The 18,420-nt window shown below is 54.9% G+C and overlaps 2 pseudogenes across 2 annotated transcripts in view; both read right to left on the reverse strand.

Annotated features, from left to right (window-relative positions):
• On the reverse strand, positions 1-14,538 carry LOC147822184 (uncharacterized; annotated as a pseudogene). The gene is made up of 7 exons (XR_015446065.1): positions 14,527-14,538; positions 9,128-9,442; positions 7,392-7,548; positions 6,949-7,010; positions 6,761-6,857; positions 6,381-6,551; positions 1-5,805 (listed from the first exon to the last, which is right to left on the reverse strand). The product of XR_015446065.1 is annotated as an uncharacterized LOC147822184 (transcript).
• The window catches only part of LOC147822185 (uncharacterized), a 23,178-nt pseudogene continuing 11,365 nt past the window's right edge, over positions 6,608-18,420 (reverse strand). Inside the window, exons 7-9 of the transcript XR_015446066.1 lie at positions 7,558-7,692; positions 6,949-7,036; positions 6,608-6,857 (exon numbers count right to left, since the gene is read on the reverse strand). The product of XR_015446066.1 is annotated as an uncharacterized LOC147822185 (transcript). The remainder of the gene's footprint in view (positions 6,858-6,948; positions 7,037-7,557; positions 7,693-18,420) is intronic.

An 18,420-nucleotide genomic window follows, 5' to 3' on the forward strand; every position in this document is an offset into this window, starting at 1 on the left:
GTACCTGTACATGATATATCTTGGTTCTTATTTTTTTTCCCAATTACCTGTGCACCCTTCACCCGCTCCGCCCTTACCTATTTACATAGATTTCATTTCCATTTTTTTTTTTTTGCTTTTCTCATAGTTTTTCCTTTCCCTCTTTTCATTTCCCCTTCCCCTCCCTTCACTTCTTCGTCTTTAGACATTTTTTCCTATTTCAAATTATCAATCATTCATTTTAATCACTTTAACCCTTGTTTACACTATCAGTTTCTCACACTAGTGAAACTATTCGGTATTTACACATGTGTGTCCTATTTATTTCACTTAAGAGTATGGCCTCGATATGCATCATATATTCATTTCTATAATGGAAAGTAGCCTTAAAAACAATGGTCACAGAAGAATTGTATGAAATTCGAGCTGGGTTCTGTTGTGTGCTGAAGGCCCTGAGCTTGAGGCCTGCCCTGCCTCACCACGGGAGAGGGACAGGAGAGGGTCAGAGCCCAGGCGGCCCCCATGGGAGACATTCCTTGGGGTTAAGCAGAAGAGCCCAAGGAGGCCTGAAGGGGGATGGAGGTGACGTTGTCTAACTCACACCAGAGGCGTGCGATCTTCCAGGGCAGACACAGGCTGAGCATGGCCCAGGAGAGTTTATCTCCCAGGGCGTGGCAGGTGGATTTAGGGGGAGTTGCAAACAGTGAGACAGTTGGAATTTTCACCCCACTCCCATGTGATGGAGCAAACCCCTGCTGAGTGATGTCCACCCCGCCCCCGCACGCCCAGACCCCTTCCCATTTGTAGCATCCATGGGAACCATGACACCCAGGATGCTTTCTGGACTCGGATTCGCTGATGTACGTTTCCCTCTCCACACCAATGCGACTGTTTTATTTCCTGTACCTTTGTTACATATTTTAGCACCTGGATAAACCAATCCTCTCTCTTCGGTCTTTTTCAGCATTGCCCTGGCCATTTTCCTGCATTTGCACTTCAGTGTGACTTGGTAACATCACCTTTGAGCAGACAGGCCAGAGATGTCAAGGGCGGACACCAGGTCACGCAGGGCTCTGGCCGCAGGGCCATCCCAGGACCGGGAGCCAGGCAGCGGCAGGGGGTACAGGCCCTGCAGGCTGAGGGCGAGGGGCGCAGGACTGTTCGCTTGTTGAAGGCTTTGGACCTCCTTACCTAGCACCATTTGCCGCCTTCACCTTCCACCTGTACACCGTAACCTCTGCTTTCTTTAAATCAACTCACTTTTCAAATATTCACATGAACCTAGTTTTACCCGAAAGTTCAATATCGGCAGCACTTGTGGGGCCCTGCCGCAGCCCCTCATTCCGGTGAACACAGCTGTGACTCCGCTGCCTGCTCTGCCCTTCTTCACCTGAGTGCTCCGCACACCTGTGCCGGCCAGAAGTGCGGCACCCTTGGGTCAGGGGCGTCGTGCCGGTGACGGCAGCTGGCGTGTGCGGTGCTGGGCTCCCTGGGCTGCGGGGCCCCCACTGGCTTGCAGCAGGACTGAGCCCTGGTACCACACAGAGGTTACTTCTCAGGACCGGCTGATCTCACTTCCCCACCTCTGCTGTGTGCTCTGGGGTCACCTCCCAGGCCGCTTGCCTTCTGACGAGTCCCCTCGGGCTATGCTTCTGGAGGTCCCATTGCTCATGAAAGAGTCACACGAGTGACACCAAGCAAGCTAGATACTGTTCCCAGGTACTGTCTGTTCTGTGTTTCTTCCAAAGACGGGGCCGGCGGGAGGAAGGTATGAGGACAACCAAACCTCAAGACACCTCCCCCGTCCACTCGGGGGGAACCAAGAGAGAGCCTGCAGCCAAGGGCTGCTCAGGGTCCTGGGAACAACTTCCAGCAGGGCAGCTGGCAAGATACAGGCCTGGCGGGACCCCTGGGCAGCACTCAGCACCAGACTGGGCACGGGAGCCAGAGCAGGAAACGGACAACATGTGATCCTGGGCAGGACAAGCCCTGGGGCCACCAGCCTGACCGTGGGCGGATGGACTTGACCTTGTCCTCCGTGCATGCAAGAAAGGAGAGCTCGTGTGCCCATCTATCCATCCCTTCACTCAATAAATGTTGACTGAGTACTGGGTACTGTGCTGGGTACTGTGCCAGGCAGTGGGGGACCTAGAGAGGGAGAGAGCAAAGTCCCTCATGGAGGCGACATTAGCTGGGGACACAGACAAAAATAAGTGAACACACACAGGAGCTGCAAAATGAAGGCGCTCCGTGCTGCGGAGGAAATCAACAAAATGCTGAGACAAAAGGCAGATGAAGGGGGGGAGTTTGGACAGGAGGGCTGGGGAGGGAGCTGAGTGGAGGAAAGAGCCAGTCCTGAAGAGCTGGGGAAGAAAGCTCTGGAAGGAGGGAAGAGCAAGTGCAAAGGCCAGGGGTGGGAACGGGGTTGGGGGTACCGGAGCAGCAGGTGTGAGGGAGAGAAGTGGAAGAGCCAGGCACAGGTGGGGAAGCCGGAGCGAAGAGGCGCCTGGAGTTTGTGAGGAGAAAGAGCCACTCGGGGAAGGCGGCCATGAGGACTGGGTAGGAGCAGCAAAGGGGCCTACGGGAGAGCTTTGTTCTTCGTGTCTTTGTCAGTGGGGGCAGAGGCCAAGGGGGATGGATCTTGGGTTGCATGGGGTCAGCCCAGCCGGCAACCAGAAGGGGCCTTGGGCCTTCATTGAGGTGGGCCTTGCCAATTTCAACCAATCAGACTGGTACGCTCACCTTCAGCATTGTCTAATGACTTCCACTCATCAAGAGCCTGTGCACCAGGCTCTCTGCCACACCTACTAGAGGCTGCCAGACACAGCCCCTCCCCAGGAAGATAGCACAGAGATAGAAAAGAGGGTGTGACAAGTATACCAGGGAATTCTGGACAGGGAAAAAGTCATTTGAATTGGCTTCTGAAGTATGAAGAGGAGCTCAATGGAGAGAAATTGCAACCAAAATGGCAGAACATGTCTTGCCTGTTGCAATGTCCCTGGTGCCTAGCACACTGGCTGGTCCGTTCTTTGACAGAACAAATTGGAGCTCTCCGCATCGTGGCTATTCTAGTAACTCCCTTCATGATTTTTGTGCTGCCTGCTTCCTGCTTCTACTATTACTTACCCAATATTTTTCTTCAAATTGTCTTACTTTTTACTTAAATCAATTTATTTTAAAAGGAAACACTTGGTGTTATCACTAGAACTAAAAAAACAAAGAACACATGCCACCAATCACTGTGAACCAGAAAAAATAATTACAATGAAAACAAAACCATGTTATTAAAGCCTACCTGTTACAAGAATAAAATGATAAGCCACAGACTGGGAGAAAATATTCGCAAATCACATTTTTTACAAAGGGCTGACTAATATCCAGAATATATAAAGAACTGTCCAAATCTATTAATAATAATCCATTTTTGATTTTTTGTTTGTTTGGTTTGCGGTTCTAAAGATTGAAACCAGGGCTTTCACAGTGAGTTACACTCCCAGCCTTTTTAAAAAATTTTTTATTGTAAAAAAAAAAAAAAATTTTTATTGTGAGACATTGTCTCCTTAAATCACTAAATGGCCTAAGCTGGGCTTGAACTTAGAATCTTTCTGCCTCAGCTTCCAAATGTGTTGGGATCACAAGTACGTGCCACCACACCAGCTGAAGCCAGTTTCTTTAACAGGAAGAAGATTGAACAGCCACCACATTAAAATAATAACAATAATCATCATCATCATCATCATCACATAAAAAGATGATCAATATCATTAGTCCTTAGGAAAGTATAAATGAAAACCACAGTGAGATACCACTATCTACCTATGTGATTTGTTTCTTGAGCCAGGGTCTCCCTATGTAGCCCAGTCTGGACTTGAACTCCCAATTCTTCAGCCTCAGCCTTCCCAGTGCTGGGATTACAAGTGTGCACCACCACACCCAGCTTTGCACACCTATTTGAATGGATGAAATTAAAAAGAAAAAAAGCAAAAGCCTAGGAACGCCAGTGTCAGGGAGGAAATTTATACACACTGCCTAAGGGGTTGAAAGCATTATAGAGGCAGCTAGGAGAAACAGTTCTGCAGTGAAACAGTTTACAAATGTTTCTGATGCCTTCATTCATAATTGCAAAAAAAACCAAAACAAAACTGAAAACACCCCAAATATCCTTTAGCCAGGAACTGGATACACACCCTGTGGCCCATCCATACAATGGAGTACTATGTGGCAATGAAAAAAGAACCATCTAGTGACACACACAGCTGTGTGCACCCCTCTCAAAAGCCTCACATGGAGGAGAAACCAGGCTTGACACCCTGGGATTCCCACAGGTGTCACTCTGGAAAAGCACATTTATAGCAACAGAAAACAGATCAGAGAGAAAGACTGAAAGCGTGCAACCCATGGGTGTGAGGGGGTTCCGGAGGCGGGGCCCAGAGATTGGGGGCTGGGGGAGGCGGCTCTGTCCTTTGCCTGTGGATTCCAGCTCTGCACTCCTCCTGCAGATCCGTGCGGGGTGCTGGAAATCAGCCGGGCACACCCAAGGGGACCAAGCCTGGGTCTGCTCTTTACACAGCGGGGTTTAGCAGTGTTCCGAAGGCTGTAGATTTGCCGCAGGAATGACTCCTGCTGCAGGACCCAGTCTGATCTCACGGTGTTGGGGGACCCTGAAGTGATTCTGTGTGGTACTCATGGTGCCCAGGACCGAATCAGGAGCACATCTAGGGGTCCAGGATGGCACGCTGAGGCCTTGGCCAGGGTGGGGGTTAGGACAGGCTCAGCTCCAGATGCAGAGGAGCCTCACTGAGCTGCAGCTGTCGGGGAGTGGTGGAGTCAGTGCCCTTCTCCCCAGTGTCCTCTGTCACCCTGCACAAGTCTGGGACACAGCCTGCCGCCCAGTCACCCTTCCAAGCCTTCACGCTGTGGTTCCATGTCCTTTCTCCCACCTCGGCCACCTGACAAACTCTTAAATTCTTCCTCTTCTCCCTGCTTCATAACGCCTCCCTGGAAATGGTTGCTTTGTGTTCCCTGTCAGCCTAGTTCCTCTCCCTGCAAACTCTCCCCTTTCCCTCCCCTATGTATCAGTCAGAAACTTCTGTGTGCAAGTGACAGAAAACCAGCCAAACTCTTTCCCACCAAAAACAGGAAATATAGTGGCTTATGAAACTAGGGAGGCCAAGAATGTGTGATCTCAGGTATGGCTGGATCCAGGAGTTCAGACCGTCTCCAGCTCTGAGCTGGTCTCTCAGGTAGCTTTTCCCTTGCTCACTGTCAATCTGATGAGAAATTGCATCTCCTTCTCAAACACATCCCAGCACCAAAGTCCCAGGGTAGAATCTCATTGGGCAAGCTTAGTCACATGACCATCCCTGGACCAGTCACTACAGCAGAACAAGTGCACCCTATGAGACAGGAGGCCTGGGGCATCCCCCCAAACCTCAAGGACTGGAATGTGGAAGAGGAGGTTCGCCAGTAGGAAATGGAGGGGTCCACAATGTCCCCTTACACCAGCAAACTAGCTGACCTCACATGTCATGTGACCACAGGCCAACCCCTTCCCCCTCTGGGCCTCATGCTCCTCCTCTGCAAAATGGGCTGGAGGCTGTTTAAATTCCAGCATTCCAGAATTCTGGGACGGCTTCCAAAGCTGGAGGCTGGTCCTAAATCCCAGGAACCTTCCGGTACTTCTGGGGACGGAAGTGAAGAATCAGCCAGAGCCTTTCCCAGCCCCTGGCCTGGGAACATGCTTAGAAGATGACAATTGGGTCCCTTTGGCCGAAATTCCACTCCTGTGGGGGCCTTGCCAAGGAAAACAAGCCCAAGGACCGGGCACTAAAGGTGAGTGTACTCGATGCCTCTTAAGATGACAAATTATTTACACAGGTGTTGAACCCACCCCCTTGCACCCTGCTTTCTTTTCTTCTTCTCCCTCCCCTTTCCAGATTCTTTCCCCCAAGGGTGCTGACAGATGTGTGGGCGTGGGGATGGCTCTGGAGACCTGCCTAGAGCAAGCCCACAGACCCGAGGAGAAGGAGGGCAGGGCAGCAAGGACAGGGCGTCTGCACTGGAGGCCTCTGGAGTCCCCGCCTACCCACTGCCTGGGGACACTGTGAGCCTCACGTCCTCAGATTTCAAACTACCTGAGTCCTTCAAGTAACCCATGTCCAGTACCTGCTTTGTCCTCAAGGGGGAAGGAGGGACAAGAGAGGTGGAAAACAGCTCCCAGCTGACTTGGAGCTAGCAAAGAAGGAAGCAGGGGAAGCCGTTGTTTCTTAAGCACCTACTGTATACTGGACACTGTGCTGAGCTCTGGAACACACTATGAATCAGACAGATGAAGTCTCTGCCTGTGGAGCTAAGAACGGCACAAAGAAGAAAAAGAGTGAGATGCCTCCATCCCTTCATTAGGAAGAGGAAAGCAGAGTGAGGGGTGGTGGGGTGCTCTCTAGGCTGAGGGGGTGATGTTTAAGCCCAGAAAGATGAGAAGGTACCAGCCCTGGGGAGACAGGAAGGCAGGACATTCCAGGCAGATGGCACTGCACGTACAGAGGCCCGAGATATGAAGGGGCTTGGTGAGTTCAAGGAACAGTAAGGAGCCCAGTGATGCTAAGCGAGGAGAGGGAGAGGAGGCAGGTCATAGGCAGGTGCTGTGCTTTATGCTGGGGACAAAATCACAAGGTGGGCATAGCGGCCTCACATTATCAAGGAGGAAACTGAGGCCCAGAGGAGGGCAGGGACTTGTCCCAGGACTCTAGCCCTTCCATTGGCTTGGAATCCTGCCCCGTGCCTCTGGGAAGCAGGAGGTGGGGAGCGGGGCCCCAGGGCCTTCCAAGATCTGACCCGAGCTCCGACTAGGGTGAAGGGCACCAGCCAGCCGCTGCTTCCTGTGGGAAGAAAGCAGAGGTTAGTTAGCTGCTGAGTCACAGGGAACAACAGGCTCCCAGGCCACAGTGGGCTCTGCCTCAGTTTACCTACCTTAAAATGGATTTAATGATATGTCTCCCTCGAGTGTAGACTTCAGAGGGTGCTGTGAGGGTTAATTACTGCCTGGCAGCTGCAGACCCTGATGAAAGGTACCGGAAGTGGGTGCCATTAACCAGGCAGGTAATTACCCCTTCGGGCCAGGGGGCAGGGGTCCCAGCTGGAGATACCTCTGCGTCCGGTTCAACCTTAGGCCAGTCCTTCCCCAGACTGAGAGTGGAGGTGGGGTCTAACATGGCTTGAATATCTCTCTTTGACCCCCAAACCGGCCTCAAGACCCCCAGCACTATGTGAGAGCTGGCAAGGTGTGAGTATGCAGAAACCACACAGGCCCAGGTTCAAATCCCCATTCTGAGCCAAGCATGGCAGTGCACATCTGCAATCCCAGCTTCTTAGGACGCTGAGACAGGAGGATCACAAGTTCAAGGCCAGCTTGGGCAATTTATCCAAACCCTGTCTCAAATTAAATTACAAATCCTGGCTCTGCCACTCCTTGCTGATGGGCCTGGGCAGCATGCCCCACCCTCCGGCCTCCACTGCTTCGCTGTAGGATGGGGCTCAGGACCTGGCCTGTCCCAGACGCTGTGGCTGGTTCTCACTCACCTGTGCTGTAGACACTGGTCTGGCCGCCTCATCTCGCGGACTGCGCCCCTGTGAAGCCATGAGTGACACAGCCACCCTCACTGTCAGCTGTCCTGGCCTCCACAGCCTGAAGGAAAATGGTGAAGAGGGCTTTTTCTATAGAAAAAAATAAATGATTTTTAGGTCATCCTTGGGGGCCACTGCTTAAGCCAAGGGCTCCAACTGCCCTTGGGAGCCACCATGGCCTGTGGCCCGGACCTGCAGCTCCTGAGCCTTGACTCCCACTGCTCCCCACACACTTGTGCACGTGCACATACATGCACCCCTGACCTCTCAGTCCAGCTGGGAACACAAGGCCTGCTCCCCAGAGGTCTCCTCCAGGGCTGAGGGTGGACCTTGAGCCCAGAGCCCCCTCCCCTTCCAGTCCCTCCAGTAGGCGGCACGTGCCCATCTGATAGACCAGGGGCGCACACATGGAAGTCCATAGCTGTGAGAGGCAGGGAGACCTTACCCAGACGCCCTGGGCTTCCCCATCCCACCTCACCCACAGCCCTCTGGGTCCCCCCACCTTGGGGAGTGAGTCAGAGCCCAGAGTCCCTGCTGCAGCCTGGGCACAAGGCCCCTGGCCCTCCGGGGCCCTGGGGAACAAGGTGTCCTCTGTGAGCCGCAGCTCCCAGGCCTGGGCTCGCATGTGGGAAGAGACAGCCTTCCCCAGGTGGCCTCAGCACAGCTGTGAGGCCACATCCAGCCCCTCCCTTGAAGGCTCTCTGCAGGAAGCTCCTCCACTCAGAGCCCCATCCTGACTCAGGTGCCCAGGGGCCTCCCCTGTTTGTCCAGGAGTCCTGGGAGTGGCACCCGGCTCCCTCAATCACCCCAGCCCCACAAGGTGTGTCCTGCAGATCCCTGACCACCCAGGAAAATGACCTTAAATTCCCAATTCCCTCAAATAGAATGCAAGCTCCATGCAAAATGTTTTGTTCACTGCTGTGTCTCCGGGACCCAGTAGCACGGCTGGAACACAGTGGTGCTCGATAAATGTTTGCTGATGTAATGAAGTCGTTTTTCAAAGATAAGAGTCATCCTCATCACAGGGCCGGGTGTCCCAGGAGAGACAGCATTGGAGGCCTGGCCGATCTCTCCAGGGTCCTCAGAGTGACATCAGACCGATGTCACGCACCAGCCACTCCCTGTGCTGAGCTCCGCTCAGGCCTTTGCTTTGTTCTTGCCGTGACTCCAGGAGCTCAGCCCCAGGACTACCCCACTTTCCAGACCAGGACACCAAGGCTTAGAGTTACAGTTAGGCACTCTTCCAGGTCACCAGCATTTGATGGCAGCCATGACTGACACGGGACCACCTCCATCCCTGACCTGCACCCAGCACACCAGAGCCTCAGGGCTTCTAGAAACCAGCCTCCCTCAAACTCCTGGCACAGCCCAGAGAGGCCGTGCATCCTGCCCCGCGCCTCCCAGCCGGTCAGCAGCCCAGAGGGACAATCCCTGGCTGCCCCTGGGCCCATCGAGGGAGGGCGGGCTTGGCAGGCATCCTGTGTGGGGACGCCAGGCAGCCGGGAGTTTCTCTCCCTGGACTTACTGTACGTGATTCAGCGCCAGCCCCAGTTGTGAAATCTGGGAATCTTGTGGGCAAGGCCAGGCCCGAGGGATGGCTGTCTGGGAAAGAGAGGCCGGGAAGGGGTTAAGGGGGCATGAGGGGAGGGGCTTGGGGAGGAATTGGGCCAGGCCAGCCGCTGGGAGGGCACCACTAGCCGTGGGCTGGCGGCCGCCTGTGGCCGGGCTCTGACATCACAGCCGCCCGGCCCGCCCAGCCCCCACTTCCTTGTCCCCCGGGCAGCGTCCCAGCCCTGCCCGCTGTCCTCTCCCGGGAAGCAGAAACGGCAGCACCGGTTTCCTAGCTGGGAGGGAAGGAGGTGGACAGGGAGGGGAGATACAAACATTACTTTGCATACAGGAGGCATTTAATAAATAGTAGCCGTGATGGGTTTGAGCCAAAACATAATCCCTGGGCGAGCCAGGCAGACAGGGAGCTGTTGCAGTTAGAGAAGAGTCCAAGCTCTGAAGAGGGAAGGGAAGTTACCCCAGACGCTGTCACAACCTCCCAAGAACGCTCATGTTGCTCATCCTCCACTCTTCATTAGAAGGACACATGCTCCAGCCTGGCGTGGTGGCACACGCCTGTCATCCCAGCCCTCGGGAGGTTGAGGCAGGAGGATTGCTGCAAGTTTGAAGCCCGTCTGGGCTCCACAGTGAGTTCAAGGCCAGTCTGGGCTACAGAGCAAAACCCTATCTCAAAAAACAAAACAATAGACAGGCGCTCTGGTTGCAGCGACTGTCCGGAGGCCTGGCATTTTCTCCCTCATCTCATTAATTTACTGTGTTAGATTAAACCTAAAGGGCGTTTGTTTGACTAGAAGAATCACAAAGATTTCTTTGGACTGTTCATAGATCACTGATGAGTGGTTGGTTTTGAATGAAGTAAATTCTGCATCTGAAATCTTGAAAACAAAATCACAGAGCTGGTGTCCTGCTCCGGGCTGTTGACATGCATCAGACACGTGTCATCCTGACAGCCACTTTCCCAAGATGGTGTATGATTGGCCCATCTCACAGAGGAGGAAACCCAGGCCCAGGCTGGGAAGGGACACCCGGGGCCACAAGGCAGGCCACTAACGGTGATGATAACAGCTGGCCTCACGAACCGCTGATTCCCTCACACCCCGGAGGCAGCACTGCTACTCTCCCCTTTCACAGCCAATGAAACAGGCCCAGAGAGGTCAAGTAACTTGTCCTGATCGTGCAGCTGGGGAATGGCAGAGTCTGATTTGAACCAGGCTGTCTGGTCTTTGCTCAGAGCCAGATGGAGAGATGCAGTGGGTACTCAGGTAACGCCAGGGTGACCAAATGGCAGTGCCCAGCTGAGGACGTCCTTTTCCCAAGATATCACTGGCATCTGCTCAGGGCTGCTCCATGCTGGCCTGGCATATGTGGGCAAAGCTGTGCAGCCACAGCCCCCAGATGCATGGCCCCCAAATGCACAAGGCACTGCATGGAGGTCCTCATCTGCTGACTTTGCAAAGCCCAGAGGTGGCATGTGACCTACCCAAGGTCACACAGCAGGCCTGTGGAGGCCCCTGGACCTGTCATCAGGTAGAGATGGGGGCGGGGGTGCCGGGGGTCTCCTTCTCGCCCTCACTTTTCCAACTCTAGCTCAGCTCAGGGCCTGAGGGTAATAACTGGGGCCCTGAACGGCGTGCTAAGGAACTTGGGATTGTCTGGTGGTGACAGAGAGCCATGAAGGCTTTACAGCAAGGGAGGAACAAGATCACCAAAAGCCAACTGTCACAGCCGCCTCCCCTGCAGGCTCGGTGCTCCTGCTATGGCATCTCCTGGCCTAGGGGTACTCAGCCAGAGGGGTCCCAAGAAAACCTAGTCAGGCCACATCCCTCTTCTGCTCAGAACCCTCCATGGCTCCCACATCCTACAAAACAAAAGCCAAAATCCTTGTAACAGCACGCAAGTTCCGGGCACCGTCATCTCCACAACCCTGCCTCCCTCTCCCTCACTCACTCTGGCCCCACCACACCGGCATTTCCAGATGCACCCCAGACAAGCCTTTTGCACATCTGCTGCAGGGTCTTTGCACTTGCCGTTCATTCCAGGACCATCCCTCACCTCCTGCAGATCATGGCTCAGATGTCACCTGCTCACTAAGGCTGGCCCCCACCAGCCTGTTTCAACCCCCTCTCCCTTTTCTGCCTTCTTTCTCTGCATAGCACCAACACATGTAATATACAACTTACTTATCTTGTTTATTGACAGCTTGCTCTATGAAAGTGTGAACTCCATGGGGCAGAGACCTCTGACCATCTAACACCTACTGTGTCCCCAGCTCTGACTCACAGGAAGTGTTCAATAAATATCTGTTCAGTAAGTGGATTTCTTTTTTCTCAGAAAATTTGGTGAAGGCTTGTCTGGAACCGGGCTTGTCATGACTTTTCCTCTGGGATCCAAATAGAGAAGTGACTTGCCCGGGGTCACCAGCACCCAAACAAGAGGTCAGTCTGGCCCCAGAGTCTGTGATTTTTGCCTCTGCTCCAGGCTGACCTGCTGGGGTTTAGGCATCACATCAGCCACCTACCAGGGATCTGCACAGAAGGCTGCCCCTGGGGTCTCTCCATAAGCCAGAGCTCAGAGAGGCAAGGAAACCGGCCCTGGTCACACAGCCTCTCCTGGTGAGAACTCATGTCTTCCCACCTCTGTTTTTCGGGTTGTTCTGCCCATACTCCTCTGCCCCTGAACTTCCCCCACCCCTCAGCCAATACCAGTGCAGTCGGGACACTGGGCCTGCTGCTTTCGGCCTTGCTGTTCCCCACGTCCGGCCGGCCCCACCCCCACCAGCCGGGCCACACCTCAGCCTGGCCCCTTGTGCCTTGGGGTGAGCCTGGGGTGTGGCCGGGCCCAGGTGACTCGTCCTGAGCAGATGTGCATCTGGCGCTCACTGTGCTGGACCTTAGGACAGAGAGGCTGCTGGTGTCCCAGAGACACAAGGGGGGACTGTCTCAGGGCTGCAGCCAGGCCAAGGCAGGTCACGGGGAGAGGCTGGCTCAGGGGAAAGGGGTGTGGGCAGGGAGCTGCAGAGGGCAGCTGCAGGGACAAGAGGGGGAGGCGGGGACCGGAACCCTCGCCTCATGGAAAGGGCTCCTGCGAGGGTGGCCTTTCAGGAACAGGGCCCTTGGCCACCTGTTACCCCAGGGAGCCATGAACACGGGCACCGCTCTCGCTGGGCACCTTCACGTTTAAGTGTTTACTCCATTCATTCATAGTGCTCAGGTGCAGCCAAGCAAAGACCCCAGGGGCCGGCAGTGGCCACTCACTTAGCCAGCGGGGAGCAAAGCCACCCCGTCCTGAGTCGGGGCTGAAGGCTGGGACGGTGGCCAGTGCTCTGAGGGACAGTGGGGAGGTGGCCGCTATCTGGTCCCCTCCTCCACCCCATGGGATGAGCCTCCCGCATGCGGCTCCAGCTGGACAGAGGAGAGAAGGGTCCTGGAGGGGGACTGCGGCCTCAGGTCCCACGAGGGACACAGCTGTGGAGGTGCTGCCTGGAGACCCTGCGTCCTCGCTCCAGCTCCTGGGCCAGGTGAGCCCTGCCAGGTAGTCCCCAGGGCCTGTGGGGTGCTCTGTGCTGAGCCCCTGCTTCACAGCGTCCCCTGGGATGCATTTTCAGATGAGAAACCACAGTCTGGGGCGGGTGCCTGACCAGAGCCTGCAGAGTCCACCAAGGAATGTTGGTTTAACTCTCAGCTATCCTGCTTTGCGCACCGACCCCTCCTCCCAGCTCCAAGGCCTCCTGCAGGCCAGGGCCAGGCAACTGGTCTCAGCAGCAGACAAGTTCCCTTGCAGGGTTTGCTGAGTGAATATTTCTCGTGCTCCCTGCGATCCCTTCTCTGAGATGGCCCCCACCCGGTTGGCTGTCTCAGCCTCTGGCCACGGGTCCATGTGCTTCCCACAGGAACTCAGCTCCTTCCCCCAGACCACTCCTTTGCCTCGATTTCCCCTCTCATGGCAGATCCGTCACTGCCCACAAGCCACAGCCAAAAGCCAGTACACTGTCCTCCCTGCCTCCCCTCCAGACCTCCACCCCCCTCGGTCACCAAGGCCTGGGAGTCTCACCAGGTCCCGCTGCCTCTGGCGCCCCACCTTCCCCTGGGTGACCCCAGGGGTCCCTGCTTTGGCACAGCCACCTAGTGACACTGACTATTTCTTGCAGCTGTTAGGATCTTCCCCTCGCCTTCCCAGGGAAGTTCAAAACCCACAGCCACCTCACACCTCCCCTCTCCAGGGCAGGATGCTCTTTCTCACCTCTGAGCCTCTGCAGACTGCTACTTCTGCCCAGTGCTGCCTGTTACCCTATCTGTGTCCCTCAGGACTCCACCTGGGGACCATGGGTTTCCTAAACCCTCCTGAGCCCCTACATCTGCTCTAGGCACACCCTGAGGTCCTAAGCCCCTCCCCAGCCATTACATATTAGAAACGAGACTAAAAATGAAATCTGTCTCACTCCAAGTGCTGCACACTTAGTGCTGAAAGGCAGCTTTCTTTTCACAGAGTCTTCTCCCCAGCAGGCACAGGAGCTGCGGAAACGCTGTGAGTGCACTCTCGGGAAGCCCTGGTGCCCCTTCAGCCACCTTCACCCACTGGGCCTGGGCTCCTCCCCAAGGTTGGGGCTCCAGGACTGAAAAGAAACTCATCACACTGACAAGGACTCCTCATCTAGATCTGTAGCTGGCTCCTAGGCTCAATGACCACTGCTCCCATAAAACTGGTGACAACATTTTGTGTCTATGCGCAGTTTCTTAAGAAATGATTTACTGCTTTCACCAAACTTCCAAAATCCAAAATCTGGATAAACTGCTGCATCAAGAAGGGGTACAGAGATCCACCTGCCATGATGACCTCAATTCAGGAGATGCATTCACTCGTACATCCATCCCCTCATCTACTATACACTCATCTATCCATCTTCTCACTCACCTACCTACCCATCCACTCACCCATCTATCCATCCACCCATCCATCCTCTCATCTCTTCACTCCTGATATCAGCAGTTCATCCATTAATTTACCCCTCTATGTGACTATTCATCTAGCTATATGTTAATTCATCCATCATTTCCTTTATTAATTGACTTAGTTGGTTATATGCTTATATACTCACCATCAATAATTCACAGTGCTGAACCATGTGGAAATCATCCACACCACCCATTCACAATTCATCATCTATCATTCATTTGCTTATTCAACCATCCATCTCCCATCTAGCTATCTACCCATTTATCCACTATTTTATTCACCCATTCATTAATTCAACTGTTCATTTCATTCACTGATTCATCTATGCTTTCATTCCTCTCTCTTCTTTTCACCCATCCACGGAGAGTTCCCATCCGCCCATGTACCCCATCATTAACTCACCCGTTTGACCATCCGGCAAACCGTCGCTGATCCTTCCGTGCCAAATCCTCCCCCACCCATTCTGGTCCCTATACCAGAACCACAGGTGAATCACACTGGCCCCACCCTGGAGAAGCTCACAGGCAAGTGATGGGAACAGGTAGTTACAACCCAGTGTGGAAAACATGACAAGGTCAAAGGGAGTTGCGGGCAGTACCTTCCCAGAAAGAGGCTCGGGTGCAGCTGGCAACTTAGAGAAGGCTCCCTGGGGGAGGCGGCGCCCAAACCGGACTCACAGGGACAGGGAGAGTGTGCATCCCAGAGGATGACTCACAGACCCCATCCCCGGCTGGGGTGTTACAGGTGTTAAAGGCCGAGGAGGCCTGCAGCAAACATAAAGGTCATTAAATTCGTAGTTCCCAGGCTCCTCGGAATGGGGAACTTTCTCTCCACATCTCCCCTATTAACGTCCCTAAGAATCTCTGTCCCTGTCCTTCCGATGCCCACTCGAGGAATACTGGTCTGGCCCAAACTCCTTATCTCCACGAACAAGAAAACAAAGTCCCCCAAAATGGTCTCTGCTCTCCCCTAACTTTTCCGTTGTAAAGTAAGATGGGATACACCACTTATGTCCGGGACCGAGTTCTTTGTCCCCAGAATGGAGCACTCCGCATGGCACACAGTAGGCACTCAATAAAAATCAAAAGGGCCAGGGATTTAGCTCAGTGGTTCCATTGCCTGCCTTGCAAGCACAAGGTTCCAAGTTCAATCCCCGGTACCCAAAAAATACATAAATAAATAAAAATCAAAAGACTTATTGTTACTCGAGTCCCTCCAAAGGACTCCTGCCTCTAAGCCCTCCCTACTCCCCAGTGCCCCTGTGTGACCTCAGCCAGTGCACAGCTCCCAGCCTCAGTTTTTCAGCCTGGAAATGGGCCACGATCACATCAGCAAAGCCGGGCGCAGGAGGCAGCATGCGCTTAGGGTGCAGGCTGTGTCTCGAATGCAGCTCCTTAGTCCCCACTGGGTGGGACCCCAGCCTGGGATGGGGACCTGGAGGCCTCTGGGTGTGCTGAGCCTTGGAGGCCAAGGCTGGTATCTGAGTAATTGTGGGCCCTTCTGCCCAGCTTGGTGGGGCATGAACTGGAAATTCCCTATAATATTCACTAATTAAACGATTCCTCCCTCCTCCTCCTCCTCCTGCTCCTCCTCCTCCTCCTCCTCCTCCTCCTCCTCCTTGGCTGGGCTGCTGCCGCTGCCTCCCCCTCTCCCTTACTCAGCTCCAGCACCTCCAGAAACTGCTCAAAGGAGTTGGACTGGTTTGGGGAGGGCTGGGCAGCCACTTCTCCTCCAGCCGCCCACCTGCCCCCCGCCAGAGCGGGGCACCGAGCAGCTGGGAACAGGGCCAGCCCGGGGCCCAGGCCAGACAAAGGCACCCTGAGCACCGCCTAGGCGGATCTGGACCCAAGTCCCTCAGAGACGGCCATAGGCCACCCGGTCCTCCCCGCCGGCCGCCTCTGAGCCAGTCTCTGACCCTCCCCCTGCTCCTCCCCACACTGCCTCCTTCCAGGCAGGCAGTCGGCATTTATTAGGCACTTCCTGTACGCCCGCCTCGAGCTGGGTGCCGGCCAGAGAGATGCGTAAGACAGCGCCCCTGCTCCTCAGGGCTCATGAGGGGAGGGGATGCATAAAAGGCCGGGACGGCTCGGACACGATGACTCTCAGACTCATGATGCGGAGGTAAAGAAGGCCAAGCAAGCATACACTGGACGATTCCACTCAGACTCCATTCTGGAGATGAAATCCTCCGGCTGCCTAGAGACGGGAGTGGGAGGGGTGGGATCGGAAGGACCCAGCACACCTTTGGGCCGCCCTGTGTTTGTGATCTTGGTGGTGCCAGGTCTCTCCCGAGGGCACATGAGTGAGGGTGCAGGTCACTGCCTCTGTCATCCCTGGGCTTCGGGAGAGAAAGAGCTGTGAGCAGCGCAGTGCAGTGCGGGGAGGCAGGGAGAAGGGCCGGGAGGGAGGGAGGGAGTCAGGAGGGCTGCCAGGAGGAGGCGGCTGCTGAGCAAGGTTTGGAAGATGAAAACGAGTTGCACCGGGAAAGAAGAGAGTGATGCTAAAGGCCACATGGCCTGAGATTGAATCCTGACTCCTCTGCATTCACACACTGTGTGGCTCTGGATAAGGGACTCTCCCTCTCTGAAACTCAGTTTCCTCATCGGTAAAATGGGTCCCATCATAGTGTTTGCCCGCAGAGCTGGCGGGAGATGTGACCCATGAAAAACGTGAGCCAGACCTGCCATCCAATGGTCACAGCTCTGCACACGCCTGAGGCAGGAGGACCACGGGGAGGGGTCTCAGGTCACAGCGGAGGGTGGAGGGCAGCACTGGGTGGCTGGGGCCTCAGGGCAGGCCTGCAGCAGCCTCCCAAGGACTGGGGAGCCCAGGAAGGCTGGCACCAGGGGCTTCATGATCAAGGCTGTCTTTTTAACAAACCCACTCTGTTTATTATTTCTTTCTTAAAAATTACTGCTGGGGAAAGTGAGGTCTGAACCGAGGATTGGACAGAGGTCCTGTGAAATCACAGGGCTAGAAGGGAGCGGTTTCTCACTCACACAAACCCCTCTGCACCTCCTCCTGTAAGCTCATGAGGGCTGTTATCAGAATTTCCTTGTACACCTCCAGCGATGGGGAACTCACTCTCTGGCTGTTGGGCAGTTCTTCCTGTCCAACGCCAGGAAGAGCGGCCTCCCAGCCGGACCCTCCTCTGCTCTCTGGCCAGCCCAGAAACTACACTCTAGCCTGGCCAGAGTCACGCTGGGAAAAGCCAGCTTTGGACAAAGGAGGAAGTGGAAGAGGTCCGAACACTGACTTTGGGCACTGCCATCAGCTCCCTGCCATGAGGCCAGGGACTCACTATTCTCTCTGTGGGCATCATGGAGGGGCAGGGTGACTGTTCCACTCTCCCAGCTCCGGGCAGCTGGCTGGGCCCCTCGGGGTGCCTGGGGCTGGAGCAGGCCAGGTGTGGGGTGCAGCAGCACCGCCCTCCACTTCCACCTGGGGGCCAAGGTCGACCCCGGGGCAGGCGGGCCAGGCCCTGTCTGGGGATAAAGGCAGGCGCCCCAGGGTGCAGCCGGCTTAATAACAGGCTCCAAGATCCAGGGGGTTTGAACTCAGGCAAATGGGTTTAAACACAAATTGAGCAGCCCACGTTCCCGTCTGCACCTCTGACAGCCAATTGTTCCCACAGCGCATGGCCTGGCCCTGGCGCTCCCGGACCCCTCTGCCCTGGCAGAGCCCCGTCTGTGTCACAGTCCTCAGGACTAGCTCCACAGTGCTGACCTGAGTCACGCAGCCAGGCCCTGCCCTGGCCTCCCATTCCCACTCTCCACTCCCTCCTCCACCAGGGCCTCAGTCTCAAACTTCCCAAGCTGGGCCCTGCCTCAGGGCCTTTACACCTGCCTTTCTTCCTTCCCAGAACTCTTTCTCCAGATCTGGGTCTGGTGGGTCACCCTCCAGCCTCTATACCAGGGCCACGCTCTCAGTAGGGCCCTCCTGATCCCACCTTATTTCTGTCTTTGTCTCTCTCTCTCCCCTGCCTTATTTTTCTTTATCAAAACTTCACTGGGATATTGGGATGTCTTGGTTCCCTAATTTGCTGTTTATCTCTCTCAGGATTAGGAACTCTATATATTTTTACATTTTATGCTTAACTGACAGCACTGTGCACATTTACGGAGTGCGTGTGCTATTTCAATATGCACAGGCAATGAGCAAGGAGAAGATCAGGGTCATCGGCATACCATCGCCTCAAACATTTATCATTTTTTGTGCGGGGAACACACAAAACCCTCCCGTAGCTATTTTGAACTACGCAATTCAGCGTTGTTCACGGAGTTCTGGCTGTGGGGC

This window comes from Heterocephalus glaber, unplaced genomic scaffold (assembly GCF_053883595.1).
Source record: "Heterocephalus glaber isolate CG9 unplaced genomic scaffold, H.glaber_assembly_v1.0 deba00001673, whole genome shotgun sequence".
Classification (NCBI taxonomy): domain Eukaryota; kingdom Metazoa; phylum Chordata; class Mammalia; order Rodentia; family Bathyergidae; genus Heterocephalus; species Heterocephalus glaber.